We start from the raw sequence: 23101 nt of genomic DNA on the forward strand, positions 1-23101 counted from the left end.
CAGTTAAAGGGGCCAAAGTTTTCTCCAAGATCGATTTGAGATCAGGGTATCACCAGTTGAGAATTCGGGAAGAAGATATTCCCAAGATGGTGTTCACTACTCACTACGGCTTGTATGAATGTACGGTAATGTCGTTTGGGCTTACTAATGCCCCGGCATTCTTCATGAATCTCATAAATAAGATGTTCATGGAGTACCTGGATAAGTTTGTGGTTGTCTTCATTGATGACATTCTTATCTACTCCAAGTCAGAAGAAGAACATGAGCAACATCTGCGAATCGTGCTAAAAACGCTAAGAGAGCATCAGTTGTACGCCAAGTTCAGCAAGTGTGACTTCTGGCTGCGTGAAGTGAAGTTCCTTGGCCATCTGATCAATGTGCAAGGTGTAGAAGTGGACCCCAGCAATGTGGAGTCAGTAACAAAGTGGACCCCGCCTAAGACGGTTTCCCAAATCAGGAGTTTCTTAGGACTTGCGGGCTATTACCGTCGGTTCAATGAGAATTTCTCAAAGATAGCCAAGCCAATGACGCAGTTGTTGAAAAAGGAAGAGAAGTTCAGATGGTCAATTGAGTGCGATAAGAGTTCTGAAGAGCTCAAGCAAAGGTTGGTTTCAGCACCCGTGTTGATTTTGCCAAATCAAACGAAAGACTCCTAGGTTTACTGTGATGTATCCAGATCAGGACTTGGATGTGTGCTAATGCAAGAAGGAAAGGTGGTTGCTTATGCCTCTCGACAGTTGAGACCACATGAGGGTAACTACCCGACCCATGATTTGGAACTAGCAGCTGTAGTGCATGCCCTAAAAATCTGGCGACACTACTTAATTGGTAACAAGTGTGAAGTGTATACGGATCATAAGAGTTTAAAGTATATCTTTACACAACCGGATTTGAACCTCCGTCAGCGAAGATGGTTGGAATTGATCAAGGATTATCATTCAAGTATCCATTACCATCCAGGCAAAGCAAATGTAGTTGCAGATGTTTTAAGCCGAAAGAATTACTGCCATGCCGTTGTATCAACGGAAGTTTGTGAGCAGTTACAGCAGAAGTTTGAACGACTAAATTTGGGTTTAGTCGAAGAAGGTTTAGCCCTAGAAGCGCAACCCACATTGGTGGATCAAATTCGCCAATCCCAAGCAAATGATCTGGAGATAGCCGAGCTAAAGAAAAATATGCGAGTCGGTAAAGCTCGAGATTTTTCAGAAGATGAACATGGGACAATCTGGATGGGAAACAGGCTGTGTGTAGTAGATAATGAGGAGTTAAAGGAGTTGATACTCCAAGAAGCTCATCAAACCCAGTACTCTATTCACCCCGGGAGTACCAAGATGTATCAAGACCTTAAAGAAAAGTTTTGGTGGGTCAGCATGAAGAGAGAAATTGCAGAGTATGTCGCCTTGTGTGATGTTTGTCAACGAGTCAAAGCAGAACACCAAAGGCCAGCAGGACTGTTGCAGCCTCTTCAAATTCCAGAATAGAAATGGGAAGAAATCGGGATGGATTTCATCACTGGTTTACCAAGGACCGCTGCCGGTCATGACTCGATTTGGGTAATTGTTGATTGATTGACAAAGGTTGCCCACTTCATACCAGTTCACACTACCTACTCAGGGAAAAGGCTAGCTGAGATTTACTTGGCTAGGATCATGTGTCTACATGGAGTACCTAAAAGGATCGTTTCTGACCGAGGAAGTCAGTTTACTTCAAAGTTTTGGCAGAAGCTACAGGAAGAATTGGGAACCCGACTGAATTTCAGTACAGCTTATCATCCGCAGACAGATGGTCAGACGGAAAGGGTAAACTAGATCCTTGAGGACATGCTCAGAGCTTGCGCTCTCGACTTTGGTGGAACTTGGGATAGGAATTTGCCGTATGCAGAGTTCTCATACAACAACAGTTATCAAGCCAGTTTGTAGATGGCACCTTTTGAAGCTCTGTATGGTCGGAAGTGTCGTACACCCCTCTTTTGGGATCAAACAGGAGAACGTCAAGTTTTTGGGACTGAAGTTTTAAGTCAGGCGGAAGAAAAGTCAGAATAATTCGTGAAAGGTTGAAAACAGCCCAAAACAGACAGAAAAGTTATGTAGATAATCGTCGAAGGGACATAGCCTTCGAAGCAGGAGACTATGTGTACCTCCGCGTCACACCTTTGCGAGGAGTACACCGGTTTCAAACCAAAGGAAAGTTGGCACCACGTTTCGTGGGACCATACCGGATAGTGGAACGCAGGGGAGAAGTTGCGTATCAGCTAGAACTCCCTGCTAACATGGCCGGAACCCATGACGTGTTCCATGTGTCGCAGCTCAAAAAGTGTCTCTGTGTGCCTGAAGAATAGACCAACTGCGAGCACATCGATCTACAGGAAGATCTGATGTATGTGGAGAAACCAGCACGGATTCTAGAAACCAGTGAAAGGAAGACTCGAAACCGTGTGATCAAATTCTGCAGAGTTCAGTGGAGTCACCACTCAGAAGAAGAAGCGACATGGGAATGAGAAGATGAGCTCAAAGCCGCCCATCCGCACCTCTTCGCCAGCACCTCCGAATCTCGGGGTCGAGATTCCGTTTAAGGGGGGTAGGTTTGTCACACCCGGAGTTTTGTCCTAAGCGTAAAATCGTAAAAAGAAATCCGTAAATAACAATTGGCTTAATTAACTCAAGAAAAATCCCTCTAAAAGAACTTAATTTAATTAAATCGAGGTTCGCAAATCGACTAACTGGATTTAAACTCAAATTGCAGAAGTATAAAATGTGGCCAAACAAATTAATTTAAAACTCGGCAAAAGTGGGGCTTTCCTTTTCCCCTCCTCTTTCCTTTCTTTTTCCCTTCCTTCTCAAATTGGGCCGAAGTCCAATTTTCCTCCCCCTTCCTTTTCTCTTTCCTTTTTCCTCTCCTCCTTCCCGGGTCGGCCCAGCCGAGCCGGCCCATCTCCCCCTCCAGGCCGGCCCAGCCAAGCCGGCCTCTTCCCGCACACCTCTCCCCCTCCGCCTGGGCCGCCACCGCTGGCCAAGCTCGCGCGCCCGCGCTCGCCCGGGAAGTCCGCGCCGCCTCCCTCCGCCTTTGCGCCGCTGACAGGCGGGGCCCACCTGTCAGCGACCGTGCCAGCACCGCGCCCGCGCCGGCCGAGTCCGAGCCCGCCCCGCGCCGCGCCGCCGTCGCGTCGCAACCGCTGCCGCCGAGTCCTCGCCGCGCCCGACTCGGTCTCCACCTGCCGCCTCGCCCTAGCCGGCCTTCCGGCGCTATAAAACCCCACCGCCGCCGCGCCGTCGCCCACTTTTTCCTCTCCGCCCGAGCCGCCGCCGCGCTGCCCCGTCGTCGCCGCCGTTCGATCTCGCTGCCGGACGCCCTTCGTCGCCGTCCAGCCGCGTCACCACCTCCGCCTCGCCGTCGCCGACTTGCTGCCGCCCATGTCGTCGCCGGTGGGCATCTCCAGCGCCCGTGCATCCTCTCGCCACCCGGTCGCCGCCGCGCCCGACCTCACCTCCGCCACCCCGATCCCATCGCCCGGTCGTCGCCGTCAATGCCGTCGGACGTCGCCACCTGTCCCACCTCCTTGTCGACCCTCTGCCGCGTTCGCCTCCGCCGGTAAGTTGTCGCCACTCCCCTCTCCTCCTCTTCTGCTCTCCGCAGGATGTCGCTGAGGCCGCCGTCGTCGCCGCGCGCGTGCGCACCTTGGGCGTCGTTGTCGCCCCTCCGCGCACCGTCTTTGTCGCTGTCGCCGTCGCCGCTCTCCGTCGGCGCCGCTCGTTCCCGCCGTTCACCGCACCGCCGCGCTCGTCGCGCCGTCGTTGCCTTCCCGAGCCGCCCGACGTCCCCGTCGTGCGGCCGCGGTGCGACGCATCTGCCGCCGGCCGCCGTCCCGCGCCGTTGCCGCCGGGTCGCGCCGCCGCCGCGTCGCTCGAGTCGTTCGCCGTCGGCCACCCCTCCTCCTCCTTCCCCCTCTCCCCCTCTCACTGCCGGGCGGGCCCAGGTTGTCAGCCGCCCGCCGGCCCTCCTCCCTCTCTCCTCCCGTGGGGCCCAGCCGTCAACCTCTCCTTCCCTCTCCCTCACTGACACGTGGACCCCACCCGTCAGCGCCTCCTCTCTCCTCACAGACGTCAGCAGCCCCATTAATTGCGCAATAATTGATTTCGGACTTTTTTGTTTAGTCTAAAAACCCAGAAAACTTCTAAAATTCATAAGTAATTCATCTAGTCTCCGTTTAGGTCCATTCAAATTTTATTAAATTCATAAAATTTTCAAGAATCCATTAAAAATACTTTCTTTTGCTGTTTTAGTAGAGTTTGTGCCTGTTTTATTTATTTTTGTGCTTTGTCGCTTAGATTCGGATCCCGTCGAAGAGCCGGTTTACTTCGAGATTGTCGCCGAAGTTCCCCAGGGGCCATAGCAAGGCAAGTGGCACTCATCTTTGATCATGTTGAACCCGTTATTGCAAATTCCCCGGCTTTCTTTATTCAAATATGCATTGTTTTAGTTAAAGTATTTACTGTATTTATTTTCTTCGGGAAATCCTTATTATTATGCCGTTGATTATCCAACTTTATTCATGATGGACCAGGGGTAACTTGATTAGAGTTAGGCCTAGGTTAATGCTTAGCCGTGCTTAGAGCAGCTCATGGGATCACATTTAATCATGATTAGTTCTGAATAGCTGTAATAATGATTCATCACCCGGTTCGGGTTAATGTCAACTAAAATATTGATAATGGTGGGCTGTGGGTGCATGGTTTTGAGAGTCGCACCCATGGCAATTAAGGATCGGTTCACGGGAAACCCTGGAAGTAATTAAGTGCTAACCACATGTCGAAATGGGTAAGATGGGATTTGAAGCATGACTTCGAACTATTTGACGTACCAAGGCAAGGGTAGGTGTGATGGAGTATGGACGGGCAATCGTGGTGTAACGAAAGCCTCTACTGCTTCCGGATCTACCAAGGCACAAGAGGGGACTGCCCGACTTGGTGTAAAGGAGGGGGTGAAACCTGAAGTACGGTGCGATTAAATAGGGAGGGTTATGTGACGGGTCCTATCACGGTCTTCTTTCCGGTATACCATGGTGGTATGTCGGCGCACGTTAGAGTGTAGTGGAGTCATGTCTTGTGGGTACAGTAGTACACCTCTGCTCAGAGTATAATCTATTCGAATAGCCGTGCCCACGGTTATGGGAGAACTCCCAGCTTCACTGTGATTAGTGAACCTTTAATAACTTGAGTAAACTGGTTTTCACTCGGGACTACTGCAACGTGGTGTAACGTTGAGTAGTGGTTGGGCCTGTCGCAACGTGGTGTAACGTTGGAAAGTGTTGTGGTATTTTATAACTGTTATTTACTTATCCTTTAATTGATTCAATTATCTTTATTCTTTTTAATCTCTGTTATTTGTTTAACCGCTGCTTTATTGCAACTAACCCTAGCCTACCCTTGATAATCCCTATGCATCATTTATTACCCTCTTTTCCGTGTTACTTGTTGAGTACGGTGGTTTGTACTCAGCCTTGTTCAATTTCCCCCTTCAGAGCTAGGAGTTGAGTCTGGTGGAGAAGACTCTCAGGAGTGAGCTGGTCTACCGTTGAAGCTTTGCCTGTGGACTGGAGCCGTACCCGCTGGAGCTAGTCTACCTTTCTTTCCGCTGCATTTTCGTTAGAATAAGTGTTATCTTTAGTTGTTTCTAAGAACGATGGTTATGTAATCAACATTGTCTTTTTTGTACCCTGGCTGGTCCTGGACAGGGATTTTAATACACAATTAAGTTCAGAAATTTGTGTGAGGAATTTCTGGGCGTGACACGAGTGGCGACTCCACTGAACTCTGCAGAATCTGATCACACGGTTTCGCGTCTTCCTTTCACTGGTTTCTAGAATCCGTGCTGGCTTCTCCACATAGGTCAGATCTTCCTGCAGATCGATGTGCTCGAAGTTGGTTTGCTCTTCAGGCACACGTAGACACTTTTTGAGTTGCGACACATGGAACACGTCATGGATTCCGGCCATGTTAGCAGGGAGTTCTAACTGATACGCAACTTCTCCCCTGCGTTCCATTATCCGGTATGGTCTCACGAACCGTGGTGCCAACTTTCCCTTGGTCTGAAACCGGTGCACTCCTCGCAAGGCTGTGACGTGGAGGTACATGTAGTCTCCTGCTTTGAACGCTAAGTCCCTTCAACGATTATCTGCATAACTCTTCTGTCTGGTTTGAGCTGTTTTCAACCTTTCACGGATTATTCTAACTTTTTCTTCCGCCTGACTCAAAACCTCAGTTCCGAAAACTTAACGCTCTCCTGTTTGATCCTAGAAGAGGGGTGTATGACACTTCCGTCCATACAAAGCTTCAAAAGGTGCCATCTGCAAACTGGCTTGATAACTATTGTTGTATGAGAACTCTGCATATGGCAAATTCTTATCCCAACTTCCACCAAAGTCGAGAGCGCACGCTCTGAGCATGTCCTCAGGAATCTGGTTTACCCTTTCCGTCTGACCATCTGTTTGCGGATGATAAGTTGTACTGAAATTCAGCCGGGTTCCTAATTCTTCCTGCATCTTCTGCCAAAATTTCGAAGTAAACTGATTTACTCGGTCAAAAACAATCTTTTTAGGTACTCCATGTAGACACATGATCCTAGTTAAGTAAATCTCAGCTAGTCTCTTCCCTGAGTAACTGGTGTGAACTGGTATAAAATGGGCGACCTTCGTCAATCGATCAACGATTACCTAAATCATGTCATGACCGTCAGCGGTCCTTGGTAAACCGGTGATGAAATTCATGCCAATTTCTTCCCACTTCCATTCTGGAATCTGAAGAGGCTATAACAGTCCTACTGGTCTTTGGTGTTCTGCTTTGACTCATTGACACACATCGCACAAGGCGATATATTCTGCAATTTCTCTCTTCATGCTGACCCACCAAAACTTTTCTTTGAGGTCTTGATACATCTTAGTACTCCCGGGGTGAATAGAGTACTGGGTTTGATGAGCTTTTTGAAGTATTAACTCCTTTAACTCCTTGTTATCCGGTACACACAACCTGTTTCCCATCCAGATTGTCCCATGTTCATCTTCTGAAAAATCTCAAGCTTTACTAACTCGCACATTTTTGTTCAGTTCAGCTATTTCTGGGTTATTTGCTTAGGCCTGACGTACTTGGTCCAGCAAAGTTGGTTGCGCCTCTAGGGCTGCCACAAAACCCTGTTCGACTATACCCAAATTTAGTCGTTCAAACTCTTGCTGCAACTGCTCACAAACTTCTGTTGATACAACGGTATTGCAATAATTCTTCCGGCTTAAAGCATCTGCAACAACATTTGGTTTACCCGGATGGTAATGAATACTCAGATCATAATCCTTGATTAATTCCAACCATCTTCGCTGGCGGAGATTCAGATCCGGTTGTGTAAAGATATACTTTAAACTCTTATGGTCCGTATACACTTCACACTTGTTACCAATTAGGTAGTGTCGCCATATTTTCATGGCATGCACTATGGCGGCTAATTCCAAATCATGAGTCGGGTAGCTTCCCTCATGCGGTCTCAACTGACGAGAGACATAAGCAACCACCTTTCCTTCTTGCATCAGCACACATCCAAGCCCTGATCTGGAGGCATCACAGTAAACTTGGAAGTCTTTCGTTTGATCCGACAAAATCAACACGGGTGCTGACACCAATCTTTGCGTGAGCTCTTCAAAACTCTTGTCGCACTCGGGGGACCATCTGAACTTCTCTTCCTTCTTCAACAACTGTGTCATTGGCTTGGCTATCCTCGAGAAATTCTCAATGAACCGGCGGTAATAACCCGCAAGTCCTGAGAAACTTCTAATCTGGGAAACCGTCTTAGGCGGGGTCCACTTTGTTACTGACTCCACATTGCTGGGGTCTACTGCTACTCCCTGAGCATTGATCACATGACCTAAGAACTTCACTTCGAGGAGCCAGAAATCACACTTACTGAACTTGGCATACAACTGATATTCTCTTAGCGTCTTTAGCACTATCCGCAGATGTTGTTCGTGCTCTTCTTCTGACTTGGAGTAGATAAGAATGTCAGCAATGAAGACAACCACGAACTTATCTAGGTATTCCATGAACACTTTGTTCATGACGTTCATGAAAAATGCCGGAGCATTAGTAAGTCCAAACAACATTAATGTACACTCATACAAGCCGTAGTGTGTAGTGAATGTCGTCTTGGGAATATCTTCTTCTCGAATTCTCAACTGGTGATACTGTCACGCCCGGAGTTTTATCCCAAGCCTAAATCGTAAAAAGAAATCCGTAAATAACAATTGGCTTAATTAACTCAGGAAAAATCCCTCTAAAAGGAATTAATTCAATTAAATCGAGGCTCGCAAATCGACTAACAGGATTTGAATTTAAATTGCAGAAGTATAAAATTTGGCCAAACAAATTAATTTAAAACTCGGCAAAAGTGGGGTTTTCCTTTTTCCCTCCTTTTTCCTTTCTTTTTCCCTTCCTTCTCAAATTGGGCCGAAGTCCAATTTTCCTCCCTTCCTTTTCTTTTTCCTTTTTCTTTTTCCTCTCCTCCTTCCCGGGCCGGCCCAGCCGAGCCGGCCCACCTCTCCCCGCCCGGCCGGCCCAGCCGAGCCGGCCTTCCGCTCCGTCCCCGCGCGCGCGCGCTCCTCCCGCCTGGGCCGCCTCGGCCCAGCTCGCCCGCTCGTCCGCCCGCGCCGCGGCGAAGTCCGTCTCGCCTCCCTCCTCCCCTCGCGCCACTGACAGGTGGGGCCCACCTGTCAGCGACCAGGTTTCGCCAGCGCCCCCGCCTCCGCGTCGCGCCAGCCGAGTCCGCCGCCGCCCCGAGTCCTCCGCCGCGCCGCCGCTGCAACCACCGCCGCAACCGCCGCCGCCGAGTTCGCCGCGTCGTCGACTCGGTCTCCACCGGCCGCTCCGCCCTAGCCGGCGCCACCACCTATAAAATCCTCACGCCGCCGCCCCGCCGCCACTTTCCCCTCTCCGCCCGAAGCTCCCCTCCGTCGCCGTCAGCCGCCGATCTTCTTGTCGGCCGTCGGACGTCGCCGCCCACCCGCGTCACCACCGCCGCCTCGTCTTCGCTGATCTCCCGCCGGCCTCCGTCGCTGCCGGTGTGCACCCGAGCGTCGTCGCCGCCCCTTCGTCCCTCCCGCCGCCGTGCTCGTCGTCTCGACGCCGTCGGCCGATCTCGTCACCGCGCGTCATCAGCCGCCGCGCGTCTGCGTCATCACCGCCGCCTCGCCCTCGCCGACGCGCCGCCTTCTTTGTCGCCGCCGGTGAGCGTTTCTCCTCTCCCTCTCCCGTTTCCCTCATCATCACCCCTGAGCTCACCCCCGCGCCGTCGTCGTTGGACTCCGCCGGTCGCCAGCGGCCCCTGCCAGACCGTCGCCCAGCTCCGCCGTCGTCACGCTGTCCTCGCGCCACCCACGCCTTCCCGCATGGCCGCTTCCCGCGCCCGCCCGCCGTCGCCGTGCCGCTCTGCCGTCGTCCCCGTGCGCCGCGCTCGGTCGCGCGCCACGCGCTGTCGTCGGACGCCGGTCGTCGTCGTCGCGCCGTCGTCGTCGTCGCGCCGTCGTCGCCGTCGCCGCCCGCTTGTCGCCGCCCGACGTCGTCGCCGACGCCGTCGTTGCTGCGCCATCGCCGCCTCCCCGGCTGAACGCCGCATCTCATCCCCCTCTCCCTCGCGACGCCGTCGCTGAGCTCCCTCCTCCGCTCTGCTCCGCTGCCACCCGATCCCTCGCGCCGTCACTGGGTGTCGTGCGCTGCCGGCGCTCGTCGTCGCCCCTCCACCTGCCGTCTTCGTCCGCGCCGACTCGTCGTCGCCGTTCTCGTCACCACCTTCGCCTCCGCCGACCACCAACCGCCGCTCTGCTGTCGAGCCGTCGCCGGCCGTCACTGTCCCCGCGCCGCCGTCGAGGCCGTCTCTCCTCTCCTCTCTCGCTGCCACTTGGCCGCTCCGCTCCGCCGCCGCTCAGCCACCCTCTCCCTCCGCTCTGCTCCGCCGCCGCTCTGAGCCGCGCCACCCCGCCGCGGTCTCTGCCTCCTCCTCGCCGACGCCGTCGTCGCCCTTCGGTCGCCGGTCGGTGTCGCCGACGTCGACGCCCTCGTGCCGCCGGTCATCGCCATCGCCACCTCCCCTTTCCTCCTCAGCCGTCGCCGTGCCGCCGTGCCGTCGTCGTCGTGCGCCGCTGCTCGCGCCGCCGACGTCCTCGCTTCCCGGCCGCCGTCGCCAATCGCCGCCGTCCGCCGCATACCCGCCGGTCCGCGCCGCCGTCCGCCGGTCGCCGCCCGCCGCGCCGTCACGCCGCGAGCCGCGAGCCGCGCGCTCTGCTCGCTCCTCTCTGTCCTCTCTCGCTGACGAGTGGGACCCACCCGTCAGTCGTTCCCCGCCAGCCCCTTCCTCTCTCTCCTCCCCGGGCCCGCGTGTCAGCCGCCCATTTCCCCTCTCTCCCACTAACAGGTGGTCCCCACCTGTCAGCCGTCAGTTCCTCTCTCCTCGCTGACGTCAGCAGCCCCATTAATTGCGCAATAATTGATTTAGGACTTTTCTGTTTAGCTAAAAAACCCAGAAAACTTCTAAAATTCATAAGTAATCCATCTAGTCTCCGTTTAGGTCCATTCAAGTTTCATTAAATCCAGAAAAATGCCAAGAATCCATTAAAAATAGTTTCTTTCTCTGTTTCAGTAGTTTTTTAGCCTGTTTTGTTTGTTTTGCCTTGTTTGTCGTAGGTTTTGACCCCGTCGCAGCGCCGTTCGTTCTCGAAGTCGTCGCCGAAGTTCCTCGTGGGTCTAAGCAAGGCAAGTGGCACCCTTCATTGATCATATTGAACCTATGTTTATAAAATCCCCCGCTTTCACATTCAAACATGCATTGTTTTATGCAAATCTATTTATTGTATTTATCTATTGGGCAATTACTTATATATCCGTTGATTCCCATTTATTATTGTCATCCCAGGGTTAATTTGACTAGAATTAGGATTAGTCAATGCTTAGCCATGCTTAGTTCAACTAGCTCACCAATTATTATTTAATTATTGTTGCACTTTGGTACACCTTCAATGGTTGTTATCATTATTCATTTCCCGAGATGGATTAATACAACTAAAATATTGCTTATGGTGGGCTGTGGGTGCATGGTTTTGAGAGTCGCACCCATAGCAATTAAGGACCGGTTCTCAGGAAACCCTGAAGGTCTTACACGTACTAAGCACAAGCCAGAATGGGCAACGGTGAGACTCGTAATCTAGCTTGTCCCTATTCGACGTACCCAGGCAAGGGTAGGCGTGATGGAGTATGGACGGGCAATCGTGGTGTAACGAAAGCTTCTCCTGCTTCCGGATCTACCAAGGCACAAGAGGGGACTGCCCGAATTGGTGTAAAGGAGGGGGTGAAACCTGAAGTGTGGTGCGATTGTCTAGGGAGGGCTGGGTGAAAGGTCTTATCATGGTTTCCGTACTGAGGTATCGTGGTGATACGTTGGGGCATGGTAACATGCTTGGCAGCCATGTCTTGTGGGTAAAGTTGTACACCTCTGCAGAGTAAAACTATTCGAATAGCCGTGCCCGCGGTTATTGGGCGAACCGACAGACTCACTGGGATTAGTTGAACCCCTTTAATAATTTTATTAATCTTGGAACTGGTTTGACCCTGCGCAATGTGGTGTAACGTTGGCAGTGGTTTGGGTCTGTCGCAACGTGGTTTAACGTTGGACAGAGGGTTGACCCTGTCGCTACGTGGTGTAACGTTCGACAGCGGTCTGGGCCTGTTGCAACGTGGTGTAACGTTGGACAGTGGATGATTATTTTAAATGTTTACTTCACTTTTATTTCAGTCTATTTTATTTACTGTTTTGCTAAATTACTGCAGCTTTTGTGCAATTTAACCTTAGCCTATCCTTGTTACCCTATTGCATTCATTATTCTCCCTCTCTTGGGTGTTACTTGTTGAGTACGGTGGTTTGTACTCAGCCTTGCTTAATTTTCCCCCACCAGAGCAAGTGCCAGAGCCTGTGTCAGAAGAAGGTTGTTCCGAAGGTTGAGGTAAGGTTCAGTCCGCCGTCGAGAGTGCCTGTGGTGTGGAGCCGTCTTCGCCAGCTGAAGCTGAAGATTAGATGGTCTAGTTTTGTCTTCCTCTTTCCGCTGCATTTCGATAGATACTTGTTTTTATTTGTTTTTAAGACGTGGAACCGTGTATTAATTTGTCATAGTGTGTACTCGGGCTGATGCCTGGACCGAGATTTAATACATGCTATTGTTCAGAAATTTGGTGTAAATTTCTGGGCGTGACAGATACCCTGATCACAAATCGATCTTGGAGAAGACTTTGGCTCCCTTCAACTGGTTAAATAGATCATCGATCCTTGGTAGGGGATACTTATTCTTGATGGTGACATCGTTCAAAGGACGATAGTCCACACACATTCTCTTGGTTTTGTCCTTCTTCTCAACAAAAATAACCGAGGCACCCCAAGGCGAGGTACTCGGTCGGATGTAACCTTTTTGAAGCTGTTGATCCACCTGCTTCTTCACTTCTGCCATCTCATTAGCTGCCATCCTGTAGGGTCTCTTATAGATCGGTGTAGTTCCGGGTACCAAGTCGATACGGAACTCGATCTCTCTTTCTGGTGGCATCGTTGTAAGATTATCTGGAAAAACCTCCGGATACTCACAAACCACTGGTATGTCTTCCAACTTCTTCGGGTCTTTGGCTAATTCTGAAGATTTGTTCCGATTATCACTGACTCCGGCGACTGATAAGTCACCACTTCACCACCTTCACAGGTCAAGGTGACTGTACGCTTGGCACAATCAATCACTCCTTGATGCTTGGTAAGCCAGTCCATTTCCAAAATGACTGTTGCCAACAAAAAATCACTGGTGTGATTGATGCGTGCGACTAATGATGTCCACAGAAGAAAATTGCCTAACTACTGCTGCTCCTTATGACTCCCTTTGGGTGGTATCGATGCATGCATGGATGGAGCACGGCAGGAGACAGCAGGAAGCAGACAGGCACAACACGTCCCTCCGGCGCCGGTGCACGCGTAGCTGATGCTGCTGCTGCTACGATGCGTATTGCCGCCGACGGGATGGCATGGGAACGATGGCAATCACCAATGCCAGATCGATAGAACAGAGAAAACCAGGAAAAGGAAAGTGGAACTGTAAAAGGAAATACGATAAAATTATGAATCGATTGATTGTGATTGTTCTCTTTCCAATCGGCCTGAACCCATATATACAGGGTGCCTGGTCTTTGGCTTGGTTCCATGTTAATTATATTAAGAATTATACATTATTGCTCTACGCAAAAGAAGTAAAATCCGGAAAAATAAAATGTGGCATGCGAGGGTCTCCTTCCGCTCCAACATCACCGTGTGGCACTTGTTCTTGAGATTCTTTTATAAAAAATATTGGGGGAGATTCACCTTTCAAACTTCGAACTCTGCACTTTGTCTAGTATATGTGACAATATATCCTTTTGCATAAATATTAATCTTAGATAAACTCATAAATACCATGGTTAGCCACCCAGGAATTGAATTTAATTAAATACAAGACAAAAATATGTAGTTAGGCTTTGCCCAAATCAAATAACCGAATTAAAATCATCGGCTATCAATTTTTGATATCAACACATGCCCCCCTGCTTTTCAGTAAGATTTATCGTCTGAAAAATATACTCTTGCCAAGAACAGCTATGATCATTACACCAACCATAAATGACAAACTTCTTAGGACGATGGCAAATGAACACCGGCCAAACTATAATTCTTTAAGGTGATAACAATCAAGCATCAGCCATAGTACCATTCTCTTAAGCATCTTGCCAAACACTTGGGTAGTACCTTTTCAAGTACCTCCCATTAAGGGCTCTAGGTAATCTATGTCCCTATAAACTTTGCACAAAATAAGAATTCCCAAGGACAACCTCTGTAATTCTATATGGCCCCTCCCAATTTGGAGACCATTTCCTAAATTTATTGTCCTTTGACCCAATAGGCATTTTCCATACTAGGTTTCCAATTTGGAATGATTTTTCTTTCACCCTCTTATTATAAGCCTTAGCTACTCTCACTTTATCTTTCTCAATCTCATGCAGAGCTTTTAGTCTTTCATCACTGACCTCATCTATTCTATCCATCATTAAGTTATGATAGTCTACAGCAAACAAATTATTTTGCTTGGCCAATCTAAGAGCGTCCAGATTCACCTCAACAGGCAAAACGGCCTCTTGCCCATATACTAATTCATAAGGCGTTACCTTTGTAGCACCATGCTTCGATATTCGATGAGCCCATAATGCTTCAGATAACACTTCATGCCATCTTTTAGGATGTTCCTCTATTTTCTTTTTGATCAGCCTAATCAAAGTTTTATTACTAGACTCGGCCTGTCCATTGGCCTGAGCGTAATATGGGGACGAACTAAGCAACTTAATTTTTAATGATTCAGCAAATTCACGCACTTGATGTGACATAAATGACGATCCTTGATCAGTGGTTAAGGTTTGTGGTATGCCGAATCTATGGATAATATGTTCTAAAATAAAATCGATCACTTCCTTGTGAGTCATATTTTTTAGGGGAACAGCCTCTGTCCACTTTGTAAAATAATCTGTGGCTACTAAAACAAAGCGATGGCCCTTGGAGGAAGAAGGATTTATTTGACCGATGAAATCTCAAGCCCAACCGCGAAATGGCCAAGGTTTAATAATAGGATGCAGTGCAGCAGCTGGCGCTAATTGAATATCACCAAATTTTTGACCGGGACTCGCACCCTTTGTAATACCTAAAGCAATCTTCTAACATAGTTGGCCAATAAAAACCTACTCTTTTTAATAGCCACTTCATCTTATGGGCCGACTGGTTTGTACCACATATACCTTCATGCACTTCACCCATAGCAACTTTAGACTGGTCTGAACTTAAACATTTTAAAAGCAACCCATCTATAGTTCGGCGATACAAATCTCCATCCAGCAATGTATATTTCAATGCCTGACACCGAAGTTTTCTATCTACTGTTTGACTAGGATTTTTCAAATAACTAATCAAAGGTTTTCTCCAGTCATCAGATTCAACCATATTAACCTCAAAATATTCTAGCATCGGTCTTTCGATCGCCAAAACCTTATCCCTGTTAATTTGATAACTTGATGCTTGTTGCGCGAGGTCATTAGCTAACATTCTCCTCTCTACAAATGTGTTTAATAATAAATTCATCTAGATTCGCTATGATCTTTAAACACCTCTCCAAATAGACATTTAGCAATCCGTCAAAGCATTGATAATTTCCAGAAATTTGTTGCACAACTAATAACGAATCACCATAAGCTTCTACATTCCTAACACCCATGGATTCTAGGATTTGGAGTCCTAATAAAAGAGCTTCATACTCGGCCTGATTATTAGTTAAAAAATATTCCATGCGGACCGATGTCTCAAAAATAGCACCTCTAGGCGAAACTAAAACAATACCAACGCCTTGTCCTTGTTTACAAGCCGAGCCATCAAAGTAAAGTTTCCACGAACATATAGATAAATAACCAACCATCTCTGTATCATCATTAATCCTATGGCCAACAATAAAATCAGCTACAATTTGGCCATTCATAGATTTTAAAGGTTCATAAGCCAAATCGTACTCAATTAAAGCATAAGCCCACTTTCCGATTCTACCACTTAGAATCGGCTTCTGCAACATATACTTAATGACATCGGTGTGACATGCCACAACACAAGTACTAGAGATTAAGTAATGTCTTAACTTGGTGCAAGAATAATATAAGGACAAACATAATTTTTCAATAAACGCATACCTCATTTCAGCTTCTAAAAGTCGTCTGCTCAGATAAGTAATAATATACTCATTGGCTTCTGATTCTTGTGACAAAATAGCTCCGATAACACTGTCCTCTGCAGCAATATATAGCCGAAATGGCACCCTGGCTTTAGGTGCTCTTAGCACTGGAGGAGCAGACAAGTACTTCTTAAGTCCATCAAATGCTTGTTGTTGTTCCGTTCCCCACGTAAATTCGGTCTCTTCCTTTAACCGAAGTATTGGGGTAAATGCAGTAACTTTGCCAGATAAATTAGATATAAACCTCCTTAAATAATTTATTTTTCCTAAGAATTTTTGCATGTCTCTCTTACATTGTGGTGCCACTACATTCCTCATAGCCTCTATTTTGGCGGGATCTATCTCTATGCCCCTCTCATGCACTATGAACCCTAGGAATTTGCCAGACGACACACCAAAAGCGCATTTAAGTGGATTCATTTTCAAACCATACCGACGCATCCGATCAAATGCTAAACGTAAATCGACTAACTGATGATCTATGCATTCTGATTTAACGACTATATCATCAATGTATATCTCTAATATGACACCAAGCAAATCATGAAAAATTAAATTCATAGCCCTTTGGTAAGTGGCGCCGGCATTTTTTAATCCAAATGTCATAACTACCCACTCAAATAAGCCGACAAAACCAGGACAACGAAAGGCCGTTTTAGACGAATCTTCTGCGGCCATAAAGATTTGATTATAACCAGCATTACCATCTAAAAAACTAATCACTCTATGTCCTGATGCATCATTAATTAACATGTCAGCTATAGGCATAGGATACTCGTCTTTTGGAGTGGCTTTATTTAAATCTCTAAAATCAACGCATACTCTCAATTTACCAGTACCTTTCTTTTCAAGGGGAACGATATTGGAGATCCATTCTGCATACCTGCATGGCCTAATAAAACCCGCTTTTAACAATTGACCTATTTCTTCTTTAATCTGATCATAAATGTTCGAGCTAAATCTTCTAGGTGGTTGTTTATATGGCCTAAACCCAGACTTAATAGGTAGCCGATGCTCTACTAGTTCTCGGCTGAGCCATGGCATTTCATTATACTCCCATGCAAAGCAATCAACATACTCCCTAAGCAGTCTTATTACTTTAACTTTGCAATCAGCTGTCATGTTTTTGTTTATAAACGTCGGCTTTGACACTGTACCATCACCTATATCTACTTCCTCTAAAGGATCAGCCGACAAAAAACCTTGTCCCAATTTTTCTACTTCATCAAAATCATCGATAGCCTCGCAAATATCGTTCTTATTTGACCGATATTGCTCCGTACGTTTTTGTAACCAATCCAAGCTGCTATCTTTATTCATTTATAACAATCATACTACTGAGCCGAGCTACAGAGGCCGGCTTTACAGACACAGGTACAAAACCTTCTTTAGTGACACTAACATAATCATAAAACTAGATAAATCTAAACCTGTTAAACACTGGATGTTACCAAATTGCCAATGAATCGACGCATCGGCTAAAGCAACACAAGCCGATGTATCTGCCTCAATAACTTCTACATCGTCACCTACCCGCTGTACCAAAGTTTGATGCAAGGTAGAAGGAACACAACGGTTCGCACGTATCCAATCACGACCGAGTATAATATTATAATTACCTTGTACTTCGGCGACGAAGAATGCGGTAGGCAGAGTTTTGCTCCCAGTGGTAAGCTCCATGGAAATAATTCCTTTTGCTTCTGTTGGCGCACCCATGAACCCATTAAGTGTCAAGTTGGTCTTCAAAAGCTCACTGTCTTCTTTGCCCATCCTTTTAAAAACTGAATACGGCATCAAGTTTACTGTAGCCCCACCATCAACTAGCATTCTAGTAACAGGCCTCCCATTAATATGCCCTTTAACATATAATGGTCTCAAATGGCGGTTTGATTCATCAGGTTTTTCAAAAATTGCTTCTTTAGGACCAAGACACAACTGCGCAACCTCCTCATCTACAACCTGAAATTCAGAAGGCAGTGTAAAAACCATATTAATATCCATACATTCCCTAACTGGGGATCCATCTTTTATTACAGGAGAGCCGCAATCTAACAAATCATATTCATCATCACTGTTTGCTTGAACAGAGTCTTCAACTTGCTTCACCCTCCATTCTTTCTTGGCAGGCAATGCAGGAGCAGGATTGATATCATCGAAAATTTTTTCTCTCAATTTCTCAGCCTTAGACTCTCTCAATTCTTGCGCGCGTAACTGCTGCAACCTCCGCTTCCGACTGTGACCAATATCTGGGGGGCACCATTGGGGCTGCTTCCTTGTCGCCGGCAACAAAGATGCATTTTGTTTTACTGAACTACCACCACAATTTGCCGCCGGATCTGCCATAGGAGTGCTATCCATCTGGGCTGGAGATAATGATGTGTTCGCTGCACTGATCACCTGGGTCGTCGGTACTATAGCCTAGGTACTGTTCACCTTCAAGATGTTGCTCATCATCTGACTATTACTTGCAGCTAATCCTAAATCTGGACCTTTGCTTGCATTGCCATCTTTTTTAACACGATACACCTTCTCCACCGGTTTATCACTCCTTCCTTCATGAGCCCGCTTCCTTGGATTAAACCGATCATCCTTGAGCCATGTTAGTCTGTCAAACACAGGCCTTCTACGTTCCTCCCAACCTGGACGGAAGGGTTCAAAAGGCATTGGAGGGAATGGTGTGTATGGTATTGGGTGGAGTGGTGCATACGGAATTGGATAGAATGATTCATAAGGCATTGGAGCAGGAGGCATCCATGGGCCGTACCAACCCCATGGTGGACAAGGAGGATAACCAGCAGGACACCACGGTACTGGCATTGGCACCCCGAAAGGAGGATATGGTGGTGTTGGATGAAATTCCTCCCATCGACGATCTGGACCATCAAAATCTTGCATTGGAGGTGTCCTAGGTTTTTTAAAATTGCTTGGCTGACCAGTGAATTACCGCCGGCCTTCCCCTCATATTTAGCCAGAAGCTCCTTGAATGTGGGCTTCGGGTTTTCAACTCTTTTGGTAGTTCTGCTCCTACTCTCGTTAATCTTCCACCGACCAATTTCCGGGCTCTTGAGCTTAATCATCCTTGGCCTACTACCCTGACTGGCCCCAGAACTTGAAGCTTTCACTGTGTGCATGTTATTTTCACCAACTATTACAACCTTATCTTTTGTGGATTCGGCCTGAGATGGCGGAATAAGTACCTTGCTATTCTCAAAATCAATTACATTGACTGGAAAAGGATTACTGTCTAACTGCATTTTCGGTCCCTTAGCAAACTTCAATCGTCCTTCTTTGATGGCCGATTGAACCTGTCGACGAAAAACATTGCAATCATTAGTCGCATGTGAATATGAATTATGCCATTTACAATACGCACGCCTTTTTAATTCCTCAGGTGGTGGAATAACATGACCATTAGGCAATTTAATTTGTTTTTCATGCAACAAGTAATCAAAAATCCTATCACACTTAGCAACATCAAAAATAAATTTTATATCCTCCTGTTGATTCTTTTGTGAAACCGGCTTTAATACAGAGCAAACAAATGGCTTGGCCATTGATGCCCATGCCCATTCAGCTGCGCAAATATCAATGTTTTCATCATCCGACGACATAATATCATCTTCCACTAAATTAATAGGACGACTAGATTTATCATTAGACCTCTGAAAATTCTTAGATTCCCTAGCACGGCTTTCTTGAGCCAGAGCTTGCTGCAACACTTGACTAACATCTAAGAAAACCTTGCCTTCTAGCTTTCCCTTAAGATATGGAAGTAACCCAGCATGAGCTAACTCAGCCAGATCTTTATCAGATATTATTAAGCTAAAGCACTGGTTTCTTGTATCCCTAAACCTTCTAATATAGTCAAGAACATGCTCATTATATTTCTGTTTAATTGATGTCAGATGTGCTAATATCAATTCTGTATCTCCAGTATAAAAGTACTCATGAAATTTTTCCTCTAATTGAGACCATGTGTGAACAGAGTTTGCTGCAAGAGCAGTAAACCATGTGAAAGCAGTGCCAGACAATGATAAAGGAAAAAGCCTCAATTTTAAAGCATCACTAGTACTAGCTTCATCACACTGTGCAATAAATTGACTAATGTGTTCTAATGTGGTCCTACTATCATCCCCAGTGAATTTAATGAAATCTGGTACTCTAAAACCACGAGGGTAAGGCACTGTATCATAAAAATCAGGATATGGTTTTCGATAAGCACGAGCTCTACTTTTAGGCTCTACACCAAAGGTGTCTCTAAATACGCTAACCAATTGTTCTCTGAGAATTTCCGGCTCCATGGGTGGCTCAGCCATAGGCCGATTGTGTGTGACATCGATCTGTGGTTGTGGAGCAAAAACATTAGGTGGAGGTGTGTCATATGGATATTGTGGCATTTGGTTCGGCGGTGTATACCGTGTATGTTGTAAAAAACTATTATCGCTGTTCGGCAATGTACCGTATGTAATGCCTAAACCCTGTGGTGGAATAGGAGGTATGCTATATGCCACTGTACGGTATGGAGGTACGAACGTACCTTCTAAGTTTCCGTTTACTTGGCTATCGTAATTAGAATTAGTGATGAGTGGAGCCGAGTTAAATGAACTATGCGCCAGCGGAAAAATAGGTGGTGTGCCCCCTGGCCAGCATCATGTTGCATGGTAAATGGCAAAGCTCCAGCACTACTAGCCGAACCTCCAGCATTAGTTCGGCTGTATATATGTGTTGTCGATGGATTTTGTTGTGTCGTCAACACCGACGATGCACCTAATTCCTGCTTTGTCTTACTACCATTGCCAGAAGTTGAAGCATTAAAATTATGTGACATTAATCGTTCTGTGTCTTTACTATTTGGTGTACCAATAAGAGATTTAACACGAACATCTAATGCATGATCCATATTTGTAATAAAAGCTTCATGAGTATTAAAAACAGCGGCACTAACTGATTGATCGATCATATGAGCAATTTGTTCAGGGGTCATGGGTTGATCACTTACAGTGGGCTTTACATTAGACTCGACGGAGACGGATGGCAGCGTAGCATCTTTCTTGATGATGCCTTGCCTTGTCTTCTGAAAGCACAACAACGTCAGCCTCTCGAGTTCTAGCTTCTTCCTTTCGAGCTCTTCACGATATTCTTCGGGTAACTCATCAGCGATGGGTGAGATGATATTCTCCGGGTCGAGCTCGCTACTCCTCTCCATGGCCAGGGAATAGATCGATTCCCCAGCGGAGTCGCCAAAATGTGTTGCCAACAAAAAAACTCTCGTGTGATTGATGCGTGCGACTAATGATGTCCATGGAAGAAAATTGCCTAACTATTGCTGCTGCTTGTGACTCCCTTTGGGTGGTATCGATGCATGCATGGATGGAGCACGGCAGGAGACAGCAGGTCCCTCCGGCGCCGGTGCACACGTAGCTGTTGCTGCTGCTGCTACGATGCGTATTGCCCCCGACGGGATGGCATGGGAACAATGGCAATCGCCAATGCCAGATCGATAGAACAGAGAAAACCAGGAAAAGGAAAGTGCAACGGTAAAAGGAAATACAATAAAATTATGAATCGATTGATTGTGATTGTTCTCTTTCCAATCGGCCTCAACCCATATATATAGGGTGCCTGGTCTTTGGCTTGGTCCCATATTAATTATATTAAGAATTATACATTATTGATCTACGCAAAAGAAGTTAAATAGGAAAAATAAAATGTGGCATGCGAGGGTATCCTTCCGCTCCAACATCACCGTGTGGCACTTGTTCTTGAGATTCTTCTTTTATAAAAAATATTGGGGGAGATTCGCCTTTCAAACTTCGAACTCTGCACTTCGTCTAGTATATGTGACAATATATCCTTTTGCATAAATATTAATCTTAGATAAACTCATAAATACCATGGTTAGCCACCCACGAACTGAATTTAATTAAATACCAGACAAAAATATGTAGTTAGGCTTTGCCCAAATCAAATAACCGAATTAAAATCATCGGCTATCAATTTTTGATATCAACAATGACATCTAGGTCTTTAGATTCGAGAAGGATGAGATTGGCTATAAAGGATGTCCCTTGGATTTCTATGGGTACATTAGGGCTATAAAGGTCCGAAATCACACTATGCCCTGGAGTACTAACCCGCGTCGGGTTTCTTAACTCTTCCCTTCTTAACCCAAGCATTCCCACAAACTTTCTTGAAATAAAAGTGTGTAGCACCAAAATCAAAAAGTACTATAGCAGCTACGGAGTTGACAGGAAACGTACCTAGTATTAATTCGGGCGCAGCCTGTGCTTCTTCTGTGGTGGCGTGGTTCACGCGAGCTTGCACGAACCTCTGCCCGCTGCGCTTCGGCTCCGGGCACTTGTTGGCAAAGTGGCCTAGGTCGCCACAGTTGTAGCACACCCCAGGCTTAGAAGCTGTGTCCTTCCTAGCTGGAGGAGGCTGAGCTGCTGGTGGAGGTGCATTCTGTTGCCGAGGAGCTGGTGCAGGGAGCGCATGTTGTGGTGGAGCACGTTGAGACGAACCACTGTTGTTGTTGAAGTTATTGGGGTTGAAGGGACGGTGCTGGCGGACAATGAAGGTAGATTGCCTGTGCTGCTGATTCTGAGGATGAGGGCCGGTGTGGAATTGGGGCTTTTGCGGATGCGGCTGGTTGGACCTGAACTGGGAGGCCTTTCTTTTCTTATCCATCTGGAGGTGTTGGTCCTCTTGACGGATGGCCTTGTCGACCAGCCTCTCGAAGTCAGCATAATCGCCTGAAACCAACTGCTTCTTCAACTCATCGTCCAACCCTCCGAGGAACTTCTCTTGCCTTTCGGCATCAGTGTGAACATCCTCGGGGGCATATCGCGCTAGGCGATTAAACTCATGCAGGTACTATGTCACCGTCTTGGTACCTTGTTGCAAAGCGCGGAACTCACGCTTCTTCTGCGTGACTATTTCGTCAGGAATATGAGCTTTGCGGAAGTTAAGGCAGAACTCCGCCCATGTCACCTCTGTGGTAGCGCTGTGGGTAACCAAGAAGTTATCCCACCAAGCAGAGGCGGGACCCATCAACTGATGTGTTGCAAAGGAGACTTTCTCCTGGTCAGTGCACTGCAGTAAATTGAACTTCTTCTCAATAGCATGGAGCCAATCATTCACCTCCATGGGGTTGGTGGTGCTTGAGAAGGTTGGGGGACGAACACAGAGAAACTCTGGCAACTTGGACTGCACTGGGGGTGGTCCATGCTGCTGTTGGTTGTTCTGGTACTGGTT

Source organism: Oryza brachyantha, chromosome 6, assembly GCF_000231095.2.
Source record: "Oryza brachyantha chromosome 6, ObraRS2, whole genome shotgun sequence".
NCBI lineage: Eukaryota > Viridiplantae > Streptophyta > Magnoliopsida > Poales > Poaceae > Oryza > Oryza brachyantha.